We start from the raw sequence: 18,628 nt of genomic DNA, 5'->3' as shown, positions 1-18,628 counted from the left end.
CTTACAGCAATACAAGTCTACCTCAAAAAACAAGAAAAGCATTAAACAACCTAACCAGACACCTAAATCAACTAGGAAAAGAAGAACAAAAAAGCCCAGTTAGTAGAAGGAAATAAATCATAAAGCTCAGAGCAGAAATAAATGAAAAAGAAATGAGGGAGACAATAGCAAAGATCAAAAAAAAGAAAGAAAGAAAGAAAGAAAACCAAAACCTAAAAGCTGGTCCTTTGAGAAGATTTAAAAAAAAAAAATTAAGAAACCATTAGCCTGACTTATCAAGACAATAAGAGAGAAGGCTCAAATCAGTAAAATTTAGAATGAAAAAAGTGGAAGTTGCAACAGACAATGCAGACATGCAAAAGATCATAAGAAACTGCTATGAGCAACTATACACCAATAAAATGGACAACCTGAAAGAAATGGACAAATTCTTTGAAAAGTACAACCTTCCAGATTGAACCAGGAAGAAATAGAAAACATTAACAGACCAATCATGAGCACTGAAATCGAAACCATGATCAAAAATCTTTCAATAAACAAAAGCCCAGGGACAGATGGCTTCACAAGTGAATTCTACCAAGCACTTTGAGACGAGGTAATATGTAACCTGCTCAGACTCTTCCAGAAAATTGCCAAGGAAGGAAACGTCCCACTTGTTCTACAAGGCGACCATTACTCTGACACCAAAACAAGACAAAGATACCACTAAAAAAGAAAATTATAGGCCAATATCAGTGATGAACAGAGATGCAAATATCCCCAAAAAGATTCTAGCAAACAGAATCCAACAAGACATTAAAAGCATCATACAACATGATTAAGTGGGGTTTATCCCAGGGATGCAAGGATTCTTCAATATATGCAAATCAATGTAATATATCATATCAACAAACTGAAAGTTAAAAATTATATGATCATCTCAATAGAAGCAGAGAAAGCTTGTTAACAAAATTCAATATCCATTTATGATAAAAGCTCTCCAGAAAGTTGGCATAGAAGGAACCTATCCCAACATAATAAAGGCCATATATGACAAACCCACAGCAAATATTATTCTCAATGGTGAAAAACTAAAATTATGTCCTCTAAGATCAGGACAAGACAAGGGTGCCCACTCTCACAACCATTATTCAGCATAGTTTTGGAAGTCTTAGCCACAGTAATGAGAGAGGAAAAAGAAATAAAAAGAATCCAGATTGGAAAAGGAGTAAAACTCTCATTATTGCAGAAGACATGATACTATACATGCAAGCGTGCATACTAAGTCGTTTTAGTTGAATCCAACTCTTAAGTGACCCTATGAACTGTAGTCCACATGGCTTCTCTGCCCATGGGATTTTCCAGGTAAGAATACTGGAGTGGGTTGTCATGCCCTTCTTCAGGGGATCTTTCCAACCCAGGGATTGAATCTGTGTCTCTTACATCTCCTGCATTGGCAAGCAGATTCTTTACCACTAGCGCCACATGGGAAGCCTGATGCTATACATAGAAAACGCTAAAGATGCCACCAAAAAGCTACTAGAGCTAATCAATGAATATAGTAAAATTTCAGGATATAAAATTAATACACAGATATCCCTTGCATTCCTATATACTAACCAAAAAGAAAAAAAAATAAGAAAGAGAAATTAAGGGAAAAATTCCATTCACCTTTGCAACAAAAGGATAAAATACAATAGGAATGAACCACCTAAAGAGATAAAAGACCTGTATGCAGAAAACTATAACACACTGATGAAAGAAATCAAAGATGACACAAACAGATGAATATTCCTAAACTGGAAGAATCAATATTGTAAAAATGACTATACTACCTAAAGCAATCTACAGATTCAATGCAATCCCTATTAAACTACCAAAGGTATTTTTCACAGAATAGAACAAAAAAATTGTTGAAACTATAACACTTTTTAACACCATTTGCTGTTATTTAGTCGCTAAGTCATGTCTGACTCTTGGCGACCCCATGAAGAGCAGCATGCCAGGCTTCCCTGTTTTTCACTATCCCCCGGAATTTGCTCAAGCTCTAACTCTTCATTTGAGTCAGTTATAATGAGGTGGATGATCCTAGAGCCTATTATACAGAGTGAAGTAGAAAGAGAAAAACAAATATCATATGTTAACACATATATATGGAGTCTAGAAAGATGGTACCGATGAAATTATTCACAAGGAAGGAATGAAAGCACAGATGTAGAGAATAGACTTGTGCACATAGAGGGGTAAGGAGATAGTGGGACAAATAGAGAAAGTAGCATCAACATATATACACTATCATGTGTAAAATAGATAGCTGGTGGGAAGTTGCTACATAACACAGGGAGCCCAGCCTGGAACTCTGTGATAACCTGGAGGGGTGGGGTTGGGGGAGGAAGGAGGCTCAAGAAAGAAGAGATATATATACAATTATGACCGATTCACCTTTTTGTATGGCAGAAACCAACACAAAATTGTAAAGCAATTTTCCTCCAATTAAAAAATAAATAAATTTTAAAAAACCCTCACAGTTAGTACAGAAATCTGTTGCATTTCTATACACTAGCATGAACTATCAAAAACAGAAATTAAGAAACAACCCCATTTACAATCACATCAAAAAGAACAAAATACATAGGAATAAATTTGACTAAGGAAATAGAAGACCTCTTTTTGGAAAACTACAAAACACTGATGAAAGAAATTGAAGATGACACAAACAGATAGAAAAATATGGATTTAAAGAATTAATATTATTAAAGTCACTTTTCTACCCAAGGCACCATACAGATCCAATGCAATCCTGATCAAATTACCAGTAGCATTTTTCGCAGAACTAGAACAAAAAATTTGAAAACTTGTATGGAAGCACAAGAGGCCTCAAATAAGCAAAACAATTTAAAGAAAGAAGAACAAGCCTGGAGGTACAACACTCCCTGATATCAAATTATACTACAAAGCTACACTAATCAAAACAGAAGAGTGACAAAACAAAAACATATACCTAGATCAATGGAATTAAATAGATTCTAGAAATGAATCCACACTTCAAGGGTAATTAATCTGATAAAGGTGGCAAGAATTACAATGCATAAAAGACAGCCTCAACAAGTGGTGTTGAGAAAAGTGGACAGCTATGTGAAAAAAGTCAAACTGGTCTACTTTCTGACACCGTGTACAAAAATAAATTAAAATGAATTAAAGACTTAAATGGAAGACTTAAAACCATAAAACTTCTAGAAGAAAACTAGCACTATACTCCTTGACAGCAGTCTTCATTATAGTTTTTTGGATATATCTTCTCAGGTAAGGGAAACAAAAATTAAAATAGAAAGATAGGATTTCATCAAACTAAAAATCTTTTGCACAGCAAAGGGAGCTATCAACAAAACCACAAGGCCACATACTGAATGGGAGACTTTATTTGTAAACAATATATCTGATAATGGGTTGATATCCAAAATATACAAAGAATTCATACAACTCAACATCAAACAAGCAAGCAACACAGTTAAAAAATCAGTAGAGGGACTGAAGGAATATCTTTCGGAGGAAAATATACAGATGGCCAACAGGCTCATGAAAAGTTGCTTAACATTACTAATCATCAGCAAAATGCAGTCAAAATTACAATGAGATATTATCTCACACCTGTCACGATAGTTATCGTGTCAAACAGTGAAAAATAACAAGTCTTCATGAGGATGCAGAGAAAAGAGAGCCCTTGTGCGCTGTTGGTGGGAATGTAAATTGGTGTATCCACTATGGAAAAAACATGGAGATTTGCAAAAAATGAAGAATAAAACTACCATATGATCCAGAAATACCACTCCTGAGTACCTATCCAAAAAAATTAAAAATACTATTAGAAAACATATACGCACCCCAATATTCATGGCTATTTGCAATAACCAAAATACAGAAACAACCTAAATGCCCTTCAGTGGATGAATAGATAAAGAAGACATGGCAAATATATATGATGGGTTATTACTCAGTCATTAAAAAAATGCAATCTTGCCATGTGCAACAATATGGATGGACCTAGAGGATATTACTCTGAGTGAAATAAGCCAGACAGAAAAAAGACAAATATTTTATGATTTCATGTGATATACAATCTAAAAAATTCAAATGAACAAACATATCAAAAACAAACAATTATAGGCACAGAGAACAAATAGGTGTTCTCCAGAAGCAGGGTATAGCAGAAGCAAAGAAATAGGTGAGGGAGATTAACATGTGCAAACTTCCAGTTGCAAAATAAATGAGTCATGTGTAGGTAATGTATATAATATAATAATGTACATAATGTAATATAAATGTACAGTGTAGGGAATATAATCAATAAGAATGCAATATGGTGACAAGTATGTATGGTGACAATCATAGCTAGACTTATGGTGATTGGTTTGAAATGTATAGAAATATCATTTAGAAAGATGGTACTGATGATCCTACATGCAGGGTGCAAAGGAGACACAGATGTAAAGAGCAAACTTTTGGACTCAGTGGGAGAAGGTGAGGTTGGGATGATTTGAGAGAATAGCACTGAAACATGTACATTATCATATGTAAAATAGATGGCCAGTGCAAGTTTGATGCATGAAGCAGGGCACCTGATGATCTGGGACAACCCAGAGGGACAGGGTGGGGAGAGAAGTGGGAGTGGGGTTCAGGATGGGGGGTCACATGTATGCTTGTGGCCGATTCATGCTGCTGTATGGCAAAAACCATCACAATATTGCAAAGTAATTATTCTCCAATTAAAATAAATACACTTAAAAAAAGAAATATCGAATCACCAGTCCATTCTGAAGGAGATCAGCCCTGGGATTTCTTTGGAAGGAATGATACCAAAGCTGAAACTCCAGTACTTTGGCCACCTCATGCGAGGAGCTGACTCATTGGAAAAGACTCTGATGCCGGGGGGCATTGGGGGCAGGAGGAGAAGGGGACGACAGAGGATGAGATGGCTGGATGGCATCACTGACTCAACGGACGTGAGTCTGAGTGAACTCCGGGAGTTGGTGATGGACAGGGAGGCCTGGCGTGCTGCGATTCATGGGGTCGCAAAGAGTCCGACACGACTGAGCGACTGATCTGATCTGATGTCATGTTATAACAACCAACACAATTTCTTAGGTCAATTACATTGCAAAAACAAACTCATAGCAAAAGATGGTAACCAGTAATCAGGGTGTGGTGGGGGAAGGGAAATTGGATGAAGGTAGGTGAAACGTACAAACTTCAAAGCTATAGGATAAATAAGTACTAGGGATGTAATGTACAACATGATAAATATAATTATGACTGCTGCATGTTATATATGAAAGTTATTGTGAGAGTAAACTGAATTCTCATTACAAGAAAAAGAAATTTTTTTGTACATCTTTAATTTTGCACCTATATGACATGATGGATGCTCACTATAGTTATTGTGCTTATTACTTCATGCTGTGACTTAGCAGCAGCAGCAGCAGTGTATAAATCAGATCACTATGCAGTATATCTTAAATTTATATGGTGGTGTATGTCAATTATGGCTCAAAAAAACTGGAAGAAAAATAATAAAATGCAAACTTTAGCCCCTTCTCCCCAAATAATAAATAAGATTCAGTAATTAAATAGCATTTTCTGAACTTTCCAGATCAGAATTTCACAACATATCTAGTCCCAGGGGTATTAGACAAGGTACTGCTCATCTACCTTGAGGGAAAAATAATTTTTAGAGTAGGATTTTTAATCTAGTCAAAATGATATTTAAATATGAGGATTTCAAAAACTATTTTCCTGTATTCAAGGCCTTAGTAGTTTTGACAGGCAAAGATCACGTGGAGATATCTATTGGAAGTAACTAGTCAATAAAAGGCTAATATATAAGGAAGCTGGAGCTTCCCAGGTAGCTCAGTGGTAAAGAATCTGCCTGCCAGTGCAGGAGACGCAAGAGACACAGGTTTGATTCCTGGGTCAGAAAGATCCCCTGGAGAAGGGAATGACTACCCAATCCAATATTCTTGCCTGGAAAATTCCATGGACAGAGGAGCCTGGTGGGTGATAATCCATGCGATCACAAAAAGTCACGACTGAGCAACTGAGCATACACACCACATATAAGGAAGTCAAGAAAAACTGTAAGCTGAAAGGTAAATAAAAGTGAAAACCTGATCAGGTGTGTCTATGTATGTCTTAAAATTAATAAAGCTCAGTTTAAAGAAAAAAGAAGCAGGAAGTATATCAACATGGTGGAGGGAGGGAGGAAAGACAAAGAATATGACAGTACACTAACATATTTGTCTTAAACGTTAAGTAAGATAGGAGCATGAGTAAAAAGCCAAACCAAAAATGCTAACTCCTCCCCCTCAAAAAAAAAAAATCAAGAAAGAATATAGAAGTATCATACATTGAAATGAATAGAAGAAACAAGATAATATATGTTAACTGTCAGCATAGACACAAAGAATCTAAGTGGTTAAACTTAAGTGAAAACTTGGTCAACTTGGATTTAGGAAATCTGCCAATGTATTTTTAACAGAAGATCATTTGATGGTGGGAAAATAAAAGAAAAATATTTTATCATCAGATCAGATCAGTCGCTCAGTCGTGTCCGACTCTTTGTGACCCTATGAATCGCAGCACGCCAGGCCTCCCTGTCCATCACCACCTCCCGGAGATAAAATATGATAAAGAGTACCTAAATATGAAAAGACTATCTAAAATATGTAAAGAGTACCTAAAAGAAAAGCAGTCTATCTATGTAATCTGGCTTTAAACAGATCTGAAATAAAAACTATCATCAGAGCACAACACAATAATAAAAGGTACAACTCCTAGGGAGATAAAACAGTTTTAATTGTCTATTTACCTACTAAAAGTAAATATAATAGTATGATTAAGATTGTTTATCTAACATACAGAAGATTCTGAAATTAATATTAAAAATCTTATATTCTAGTCAAGCACATATAAAATATTATTGCACCAGGTCATTCAGAAAGTCTTTAAACAGCTCTAAAAGTAGACAATAGAAATCTGCTTGTAATTGCCTCTCCCTGCATCTCTCCTATGCTGTGCCACCAGAAAAAAAGTCATTAATTTTCAGGAAAGCAGAAAGTAATTCTAAAGGAGAGTGAAATAACAACTCTGGCAGCAGGTATAGAAGTCTGAAAGAAAAATTAACTGTCTTGAGGGAGGTAAAGAAGCCATGTTTTGTATAACTGCATTTGTGGAATTGAAACTTATCTGCTCTGCTCTGTGTGTGTGTGTGTGTGTGTGTTTTCAAAAATTAGGATAATATCACACAATATAGTTTTATATCTGGTTCTGTTTTTTACTCAATATTATTTTATGATATTTTATCATGTCCCTATCTGGACTTTTACCCAGGCCCCCACCACAGCCACTAAGATTCCTGTGCATCTTTTAGGGAACGAAAGCAAGTACTGTCTCTAAGTATAACTCACGCTGATAGTTGCCTGGGGAGTACATTTGAATATCTTCTATTGTCAACATGCATCTCCCTTTGTTCAGGCTTCAGTTGTGGTAGAATGAAATGTCTATTATTTGCCTAGGCAGTAAATGTTTAGAATCAAGTTACTGCTGTTTTCACTTTTCTGAATATAGTTAATACCAATCCATTCTCCCCAAATTCTTCATGACTAAAGCTCCCCTTGTCCTCTTGAGGTTACCAACCAGATACCCAGAGCTCTCAACAAGAATTCCTACTCATCTTACCTCAGTCGAGATGTCTTCCACAGTAGTCCAGATCTTGAGGTTATCTTTAGAAATACAAGAATCACTGTTTATTTTAAGTAGGATAATAAATCAGTAAAGCTCTTAGAGACTGAACTGCAGAATTGTATAATCTCCTGAAGGGCAGAGGGAAAATAAGTATTTTGAAAGATAACAAGGAAAAGGGGAACTGACTAGTCAAAACCCTTGATTTAGTGCTGGCTGCCTCATACGGTGCTTTCCCAGAAAGGAGAACGTTAAGAAACAGTATTTAGACTCCTCCCACCAATGTTCTTAGCTTTCGATTTCCTCAGTCAGAGAAAACAGTTTATTTCCTGTAAATATCTTACTCAAAAACAACAAATTATGGCAAGGTTACACTCAAATTTTTTTTTATTATAAATGTTCGTAGATGAAAAGAGTTCCAAGATTAGAACTTTTTTGTCCAGAAGATTTACATGTGGGTCATTAAAAATCTATATTCACTTGAATGACTCTCAAATATAAGAGAAGTAAGATGAGTCATCTGGCTACTTGTCAGAAAGCATTTAACAGGAGGCTTCCTGTGTGCTGTTTTGTATCTGCCAGGAATCCTCTGTTTCTTATTAATTCCTGAATATTCAGGAATTAAAAGGAGAGGCAAGCCTCTCCCCGGGGCTGAAGAATCCAGGTATATCCTTCGTTAGTTTTTCTATAAGGTGATAAGTACCCTCTTCCTTCCTGTGAACCATATGGTAAAAGTGATTATTTACAACTCTCTATCTCTATTTTTAATATGGATCACCTATGTTTGGAAGTCTGGAATTTTAATCTTTATCTTTGCTGAGAATAACTACAGTATATATGCCCACACCTTGTTGCTTAAAACACCTTTGCTCCATCAGAGCTTTGGTCCCATGTCTTGCTTTGTCTCTCTCTCTCTCAGGCTATTTCTTTGGAGTGCAGAGGCTCTCTGAGTTCACTTTCCTGCCCAGGCTTCTAAGACCCTCTCAAGAAGGCGCTCTGCACCTTCACCCCATCGAGAGGGCACCTGAGGCCTCTGTGAACAGAGCAAGCCCCGTGCCAGGGGCTTTATTGGCTTTCTGCGTAAACCAAGGAACATCAGACTTTTTATCTCTCCTTTACTTTCTTATCGGTCGACTCCGGACCACCAGGTTCCAGTCCATTAAAGGACCTCAACAGCTACTTAATGCTTGTTTCCTGTTGTTGGTGTAGCAGTGGCAAGAGAAGTTGGAAGAGCCATCTTTCTACTTTTATTTATTTATTTATTTTTTGGTCTGAAACTCCTGGGAGTGGTTTTCTACAAGCTATCTATTGGTTTAAATAGAACCTAAAGCATTCACCCTTATCTCACTCATCTCACACGCTAGTAAAGTAATGATCAAAATTCTCCAAGCCAGGTTACAACAGTATGTGAACGATGAACTTCCAGATGTTCAAACTGGTTTTAGAAAAGGCAGGGGAACCGGTCAAATTGCCAACATCTGCTGGATCATTGAAAAAGCAAGAGAGTTCCAAAAAAATCTACTTCTGCTTTATTGCTTATGCCAAAGCCTTTGACTGTGTGGATCACAACAAACTGTGGAAAATTCTGAAAAAGATGGGAATACCAGACCACCTGACCTGCCTCCTGAGAAATCTGTATGCAGGTCAAGAAGCAACAGTTAGAACCGGACATGAAACAACAGACTGGTTCCAAATCGGGAAAGGAGTATGTCAAGGTTATCCTGCTTATTTAACTTATATGCAGACTACATTATGAGAAACACTGTGTTGGATGAAGCACAAGCTGGAATCAAGATTGCCAGGAGAAATATCAGTAACCTCAGATATGCAGATGACACCACCCTTATGGCAGAAAGTGATGAACTAAAGAGCCTCTTGATGAAAGTGAAAGAGAAGAGTAAAAAGTTAGCATACAGCTCAACATTCAGAAAACTAAGATCATTGGAATCTGGTCCCATAACTTCATGGCAAATAGATGGGGAAACAATGGAAACAGTGACAGACTTTATTTTTCAGGAATCACAAATCACTGATACTGTTGTGTTCATACTGATTCTGGGGTTCTCAAGGCAAGAATCCTGAAGTGGTTTGCCATTCCCTTCTCCAGTGGAGTACATTTTGTCAGAATTCTTCACCATGGCCTGTCCATCTTGGGTGATCCTACACGGTATGGCTCATAGTTTCATTGAGTTAGACAAGTCCGTGGTCCATGTGGTTAGATTTGTTAGTTTTCTGTGATTGTGGTTTTCAGTCTATCTGCCCTCCAATGGAGAAGGATAAGAGGCCTATGGAAGCTTCTTGATTGGAGAGACTGACAGGGGGAATCTGGATCTTGTTCTGATGGGTGAGGCCATGCTCAGTAAATCTTTAATCCAATTTTCTGTTGATGGAAAAGAACAAAGGGATGGAGCCAAACCAAAAACAGTACCCAGTTGTGGATGTGACTGGTGATAGAAGCAAGGTCCAATGCTGTAAAGAGCAATATTGCATAGGAACCTGGAATGTTAGGTCCATGAATCAAGGCAAATTGGAAGTGGTCAAACAGAAGATGGCAAGAATGAACATCGACATTCTAGGAATCAGCAAACTAAAATGGACTGGAATGGGCGAATTTAACTCAGATGATCATTATATCTACTACTGTGGGCAGGAATCGCTTAGAAGAAATGGAGTAGCCATCATGGTTAACAAAAGAGTCCAAAATGCAGTACTTGGATGCAATCTCAAAAATGACAGAATGATCTCTGTTCATTTCCAATGCAAACCATTCAATATCACAGTAATCCAAGCCTATGCCCCAACCAGTAACGCTGAAGAAACTGAAGTTGAATGGTTCTATGAAGACCTACGAGACCTTTCAGAACTAACACCCAAAAAGGATGTCCTTTTCATTACAGGGGACTGGAATGCAAAAGTAGGAAGTCAAGAAACACCTGAAGTAACAGGCAAATGTGGCCTTGGAATACAGAATGAAACAGAGCAAAGGCTAATAGAGTTTTGTCAAGAGAACGCACTGGTCATAGCAAATACCCTCTTCCAACAACACAAGAGAAGACTCTACACATGGACATCACCAGATGGTCAACACCAAAATCAGATTGATTATATTCTTTGCAGCCAAAGATGGAGAAGCTCTATACAGTCAGCAAAAACAAGACCGGGAGCTGACTATGGCTCAGATCATGAACTCCTTATTGCCAAATTGAAGAAAGTAGGGAAAACCACTAGACCATTCAGGTATGACCTAAATCAAATCCCTTATGATTATACAGTGGAAGTGAAAAATAGATTTAAGGGACTAGATCTGATAGATAGAGTGTCTGATGAACTATGGAAGGAGGTTCATAACATTGTACAGGAGACAGGGATCAAGACCATCCCCATGGAAAAGAAATGCAAAAAAGAAAAATGGCTGTCTGAGGAGGCCTTACAAATAGCTGTGAAAAGAAGAGAAGCAAAAAGCAAAGGAGAAAAGGAAAGATAAACGCATCTGAATGCAGAGTTCCAAAGAATAGCAAGGAGAGATAAGAAAGCCTTCCTCAGCAATCAATGCAAAGAAATAGAGGAAAACAACAGAATGGGAAAGATTAGAGATCTCTTCAAGAAAATTAGAGATACCAAAGGAACATTTCATGCAAAGGTGGGCTTGATAAAGGACAGAAATGGTATGGACCTAACAGAAACAGAAGATATTAAGAAGACGTGGCAAGAGTACACAAAAGAACTGTACAAAAAAGATCTTCACGACCCAGATAATCACGATGGTGTGATCACTCACCTTGGGCCAGACATCCTGGAATGTGAAGTCAAGTGGGCCTTAGAAAGCATCACTACGAACAAAGCTAGTGGAGGTGATGGAATTCCAGTTGAGCTATTTCAAATCCTGAAAGATGATGCTGTGAAAGTGCTGCACTCAATATGCCAGCAAATTTGGAAAACACAGCAGTGGCCACAGGACTGGAAAAGGTCAGTTTTCATTTCAATCCCAAAGAAATGCAATGCCAAACAATGCTCAAACTACTGCACAATTGCACTCATCTCACACACTAGTAAAGTAATGCTCAAAATTTTCCAAGCCAGGCTTCAGCAATACGTGCACCATGAACTTCCTGATGTTCAAGCTGGTTTTAGAAAAGGCAGAAGAACCAGAGATCAAATTGCCAACATCCCCTGGATCATGGAAAAAGCAAGAGAGTTCCAGAAAAACATCTATTTCTGCTTTATTGACTATGCCAAAGCCTTTGACTGTGTGGATCACAATACACTGTGGAGAATTCTTCAAGAGGTGGGAATACCAGACCACCTGACCTGCCTCTTGAGAACCCTTTATGCAGGTCAGGAAGAAACAGTTAGCCCTGGACATGGAACAACAGACTGGTTCCAAATAGGAAAAGGAGTTCGTCAAGGCTGTGTATTGTCACCCTGCTTATTTAACTTCTATGCAGAGTACATCATGAGAAACACGGTGCTGGAAGAAGCACAAGCTGGAATCAAGATTGCTGGGAGAAATATCAATAACCTCAGATATGCAGATGACACCACCCTTATGGCAGAAAGTGAAGAAGAACTAAAAAGCCTCTTTATGAAAGTGAGAAAGAAGAGTGAAAAAGGTGGCTTAAAGCTCAACATTCAGAAAACTAAGATCATGGCATCTGGTCCCATCACTTCATGGCAAATAGATGGGGAGACCATGGAAACAGTGTCAGACTTTATTTTTCTGGGGTCCAAAATCACTGCAGATGGTGACTGCAGCCATGAAATTAAAAGACGCTTACACCTTGGAAGGAAAGTTATGACCAACCTAGATAGCATATTCAAAAGCAGAGACATTACTTTGCCAACAAAGGTCCATCTAGTCAAGGCTATGGTTTTTCCAGTGCTCATATATGGATGTGAGAGTTGGACTGTGAAGAAAGCTGAGCACTGAAAAATTGATGCTTTTGAACTGTGGTGTTGAAGAAGACTCTTGAGAGTCCCTTGGACTGCAAGGAGATCCAACCAGTCCATTCTAAAGGAGATCAGTCCTGGGTGTTCTTTGGAAGGAATGATGCTAAAGCTGAAACTCCAGTACTTTAGCCACCTCATGCAAAGAGTTGATTCATTGGAAAAGACTCTGATGCTGGGAGGGATTGGGGGCAGGAGGAGAAGGGGATGACAGAAGATGAGATGGCTGGATGGCATCACTGACTCGATGGACGTGAGTCTGAGTGAACTCCGGGAGTTGGTGATGGACAGGGAGGCCAGGTGAACTGCAATTCATGGGGTCGCAAAGAGTCGGACACCATTGAGTGACTGAACAGAGCTGTGTTCCCTCCCTGCTTTTTACCTGAGGCCAAACTATGATGGCTCAGATGGTAAAGCGTCTGTCTGCAATGCGGGAGACCTGGGTTTGATCCCTGGGTTGGGAAGATCTCCTGGAGAAGGAAATGGCAACCCAATCCAGTATTCTTGCCTGGAGAATCCCACGGATGGAGAAGCCTGTTGGGCTACAGTCCATGGGGTGGCAAAGAGTCGGACACGACTGAGCGACTTTACTTTCACTTTCAAACTATGGTGGAGGTAATGAAGATGATGGCGACCTCCTTCAAAAGATCCCATGCGTGTACTGCTACACTCACTGCCCCCAACCATGCAGCAAGCAACCACCTACCCACGCCTCCACTGCAGACTCCTAGACAATCACAGGCAAGTCTGGTTCAGTCTCTTGTGGGGTCACTGCTCCTTTTTCCTGGGTCCTGGTGCACACAAGGTTCTTTTTGTGCCCTCCAAGAGTCTTTTTCCCAGTCCTGTGTAAAGTCTGGCAGCTCTATGGTGGGGTTAATGGCTACCTCCTCCAAGATGACTTATGCCATACCCAGTCTGCTACATCCAGAGCCCCTTTCCCTATGGCAGTCCACTGCTGACCCGTACCTCCACAGGAGATGCTTTCAAACACTGAAAGATGAACTCTCCAGGTCAGCAAGTGCCCAATATGCTACTGGAGATCAGTGGAGAAATAATTCCAGAAAGAATGAAGAGACAGCCAAAGCTAAAACAACACCCAGTTCTGGGTGTGACTGGTGATAGAAGCAAGGTCTGATGCTGTAAAAAGCAATATTGCATAGGAATCTTGGTCCATGAATCAAGGCAAATTGGAAGTGGTCAAACAGGCGATGGCAAGAGTGAACATCAACATTTTAGGAATCAGCAAACTAAAATGGACTGGTATGAGTGAATTTAACTCAGATGAACATTATATCTACTACGATGGGCAAGAATCCCTTAGAAGAAATGGAGTAGCCATCATAGTAAACAAAAGAGTCTGAAATGCAGTACTTGAATGCAATCTCAAAAATGACAGAATGATCTCTGTTCATTTCCAAGGCAAACCATTCAATGTCACGGTAATCCAAGCCTATGCCCCAATCAGTAATGTTGAAGAAGCTGAAGTTGAATGGTTCTATGAAGACCTACAAGACCTTTTAGAACTAACACCCAAAAAAGATGTCTTCTTCATTATAGGGGACTGGAATGCAAAAGTAGGAAGTCAAGAAACACCTGGAGTAACAGGCAAATGTGGCCTTGGAATACGGAATGAAGCAGGGCAAAGGCTAAGAGAGTTTTGCTAAGAGAACGGACTGATCATAGCAAACACATTCTTCCAACACAAGAGAAGACTACACATGAACATCACCAGATGGTCAACGTCAATATCAGACTGGTTATATTCTTTGCAGCCAAAGATGGAGAAGCTCTATACAGTCAGCAAAAACAAAACCAGGACCTCAGACCACAAACAACTTATTGCCAAATTCAGACTTATATTGAAGAAAGTAGGGAAAACCACTAGACCATTCAGGTATGACCTAAATCAAATCCCTTACAATTATACGGTGGAAGGGAGAAATAGATTTAAGGGACTAGATTTGATAGACAGAATGCCTGATGAACTATGGTTGGAGTTACATAACATTGTACAGGAGACAGGGATCAAGACCACCTCTAAGAAAAAGAAATGCAAAAAAGCACAATGGCTATCTGAGGAGACCTTAAAATAGCTGTGAAAAGAAAAGAAACAAAAAGCAAAGGAGAAAAGGAAAGACATACCCATTTGAATGCAGAGTTCCTAAAAACAGCAAGGAGAGATGAGAAAGCCTTCCTCAGTGATCAGTGCAAAGAAATGGAGGAAAACAATAGAAAGGGAAAGACTAGAGATCTCTTCAAGAAAATTAGAGATATCAAGGGAATATTTCATGCAAAGATGGGCTCAATAAAGGACAGAAATGGGATGGACCTAACAGAAGCAGAGGATATTAAGAAGAGGTGGCAAGAATACACAGAAGAACTATTCAAAAAAGATCTTCATGACACAGATAATCATGATGGCGTGATCACTCACACTCACCTAGAGCTAGACATCCTGGAATGTGAAGTCAAGTGGGCCTTAGAAAATTATCACTATGAACAAAGCTAGTGGAGGTGATGGAATTCTAGCGAAGCTATTTCAAATCCTAAAAGACGATGCTGTGAAACTGCTGCACTCAAAATGCCAGCAATGTTGGAAAACTCAGCAGTGGCCAAAAGACTGGGAAAAGGTCAGTTTTCATTCCAATCCCAAAGAAAGGCAATGCTAAAGAATGTGCAAACTACTGCACATTACACTCATCTCACACGCTAGTACAGTAATGCTCAAAATTCTCCACACCAGGCTTCAATAATACATGAACCATGAATTCCAGATGTTTAAGCTGGTTTTAGAAAAGGCAGAGAAACCAGAGATCAAATTGCTAACATATGCTGGATCATCAAGAAAGCAAGAGACTTCCAGAAAAACATTTATTTCTGCATTATTAATTATGCCAAAGCCTTTGACTGTGACGATCACCACAAATTGTGGAAAATTCTGAAAGACATGGGAATACCAGATCACCTGACCTGCCTCTTGAGAAACCTGTATGCAGGTCAGGAAGCAACAGTCAGAACTGGAAATAAAACAATAGACTGGTTCCAAATCAGAAAAGGAGTACGTCAAGGCTGTATATTGTCACCCTGCTTATTTAACTTATATGCAGAGTATATCATGAGAAATGCTGGGCGAGAGGAAGCACAAGCTGGAATCAAGATTGCCGAGAGAAATATCCATGACCTCAGATATGCAGATGACACCACCCTTATGGCAGAAAGCCAAGAAGAACTAAAGAGCCTCTTGATGAGAGTGAAAGAGGTGAGGGAAAAGTTCGGTTAAAGCACAACATTCAGAAAACTAAAGTCATGACATCTGGTCCCATCACTTCATGGGAAATAGATGAGGAAACAATCGAAAATATGGCTGACTATATTTTGGGGGGCTCGAAAATCACTGCAGATGCTGACTGCAGCCATGATATTAAAAGACATTTACTCATTGGAAAAAAAGTTATGACGGACCTAGTTCAGTTCACTTCAGTTTCTAAGTCGTGTCCGACGCTTTGAGACACCATGAATTGCAGCACGCCAGGCCTCCCTGTCCACCACCAACTCCCGGAATTCACTCAAACTTACGTCCATCAAGTCGGTGATGCCATCCAGCCATCTCATCCTCTGTCATCCCCTTCTCCTACTGCTCCGAATCCCTCCCAGCATCAGAGTCTTTTCCAATGAGTCAACTCTTTGCATGAGGTGGCCAAAGTATTGGAGTTTCAGCTTTAGCATCAGTCCTTCTAAAGAACACCCAGGACTGATCTCCTTTAGAATGGACTGGTTGGATCTCCCTGCAGAGACTCTCAAGAGTCTTTTCCAACACCACAGCTCAAAAGCATCAATTCTTTGGCGCTCGGTTTTCTTCATAGTCCAACTCTCACATCCATACATGACCACTGGAAAAACCATAGCCTTGACTAGACCGACCTTTGTTGGCAAAGTAATGGCTCTGCTTTTGAATATGCTACCTAGGTTGGTCATAACTTTCCTTCCAAGGAGTAAGCGTCTTTTAATTTCATGGCTGCAATCACCATCTGCAGTGATTTTGGAGCCCCCAAAAATAAAGTTTGACACTGTTTCCACTGTTTCCCATCTATTTCACATGAAGGGATGGGACCAGATGCCATGATCTTAGTTTTCTGAATGTTGAGCTTTAAGTCACCTTTTTCACTCTCCTCTTTCATTTTCATCAAGAGGCTTTTTAGTTCCTCTTCACTTTCTGCTATAAGGGTGGAGTCATCTGCATATCTGAGGTTATTAATATTTCTCCCGGCAATCTTGGTTCCAGCTTGTGCTTCTTCCAGCCCAGCATTTCTCATGATGTACTCTGCATATAAGTTAAAAAAGCAGGGTGACAATATACAGCCTTGACGTACTCATTTTCCTGTTTGGAACCAGTCTGTTGTTCCATGTCCAGTGCTAACTGTTGCTTCCTGACTTGCATATAGGTTTCTCAAGAGGCAGGTCAGGTGGTCTGGTATTCCCATCTCTTGAAGAATTCTCCACAGTTTATTGTGATCCACACAGTCAAAGGCTTTGGCATAGTCAATAAAGCAGAAATAGATGTTTTTCTGGAACTCTCTTGCTTTTTCCATGATCCAGGGGATGTTGACAATTTGATCTCTTGTTCCTCTGCCTTTTCTAAAACCAGCTTGAACATCAGGAAGTTCACGGTTCACATATTGCTGAAGCCTGGCTTGGAGAATTTTGAGCATTACTTTACTAGCGTGTGAGATTAGTGCAATTGTGTGGTAGTTTGAGCATTCTTTGGCATTGCCTTTCTTTGGGATTGGAATGAAAACTGACCTTTTCCAGTCCTGTGGCCACAGCTGATTTTCCAAATTTGCTGGCATATTGAGTGCAGCACTCCACAGCATCATCTTTCAGAATTTGAAATAGCTCAACTGGAATTCCATCGCCTCCACTAGCTTTGTTTGTAGTGATGCTTTCCAAGGCCCACTTGACTTCACATTCCAGGATGTCTGGCCCTAGGTGAGTGATCACACCATTGTGATTATATGGGTCGTGAAGATCTTTTTTGTACAGTTCTTCTGTGTATTTTGACACCTCTTCTTAATATCTTCTGCTCTGTTAGGTCCATACCATTTCTGCCCTTTATCGAGCCAATCTTTGCATGAAATGTTCCCTTGGTATCTCTAATTTTCTTGAAGAGATCTCTAGTCTTTCCCATTCTGTTGTTTTCCTCTATTTGTATGCATTGATCGCTGAGGAAGGCTTTCTTATCTCTCCTTGCTATTCTTTGAATATCTGCATTCAGATGATTTTATCTTTCCTTTTCTCCTTTGCTTTTCACTTCTCTTCTTTTTGCAGCTATTTGTAAGGCCTCCCCAGACAGCCATATTTCTTTTCCATGGGAATGGTCTTGATCCCTGTCTCCTGTATAATGTTATGAACCTCCTTCCATAGTTCATCAGGCACTCTATCTATCAGATCTAGTCCCTTAAATCTATTTTTCACTTCCACTGTATAATCATAAGGGATTTGATTTAGGTCATACCTGAATGGTCTAGTGGTTTTCCCTACTTTCTTCAATTTGGCAATAAGGAGTTCATGATCTGAGCCACAGTCAGCTCCCGGTCTTGTTTTTGCTGACTGTACAGAGCTTCTCCTTGGCTGCAAAGAATATAATCAATCTGATTTTGGTGTTGACCATCTGGTAATGTCCATGTGTAGAGTCTTCTCTTGTGTTGTTGGAAGAGGGTATTTGTTATGACCAGTTCATTCTCTTGGCAAAACTCTGTTAGCCTTTGCCCTGCTTCATTCCTTATTCCAAGGCCACATTTGCCTGTTACTCCAGGTGTTTCTTGACTTCCTACTTTTGCATTCCAGTCCCCTATAATGAAAGGGACGTCTTTTTTGGCTGTTAGTTGTAAAAGATCTTGTAGGTCTTCATAGAACAGTTCAACGTCAGCTTCTTCAGCATTACTGGTTGGGGCCTAGGCTTGGATTACTGTGA

The 18,628-nt window shown here is 39.3% G+C and overlaps 1 protein-coding gene across 5 annotated transcripts in view; it reads right to left on the bottom strand.

Moving 5' to 3' along the window:
• Positions 1-18,628, bottom strand: part of LOC129654576 (gamma-interferon-inducible protein 16-like) — a 202,387-nt gene that overhangs the window by 36,319 nt on the left and 147,440 nt on the right. For 2 of the 5 annotated variants that reach the window (XM_055583885.1, XM_055583886.1), the window contains one exon: positions 7,711-7,754. The exons of the other annotated variants lie outside the window; for them this stretch is intronic. The gene's annotated coding sequence lies outside the window, so the exon portion shown is untranslated. The remainder of the gene's footprint in view (positions 1-7,710; positions 7,755-18,628) is intronic. 5 annotated transcript variants of the gene reach the window in all.

The sequence above is a fragment of the Bubalus kerabau genome, chromosome 6 (genome assembly GCF_029407905.1).
Source record: "Bubalus kerabau isolate K-KA32 ecotype Philippines breed swamp buffalo chromosome 6, PCC_UOA_SB_1v2, whole genome shotgun sequence".
Classification (NCBI taxonomy): domain Eukaryota; kingdom Metazoa; phylum Chordata; class Mammalia; order Artiodactyla; family Bovidae; genus Bubalus; species Bubalus kerabau.
This window is presented reverse-complemented; position numbering and strand designations above follow the sequence as displayed.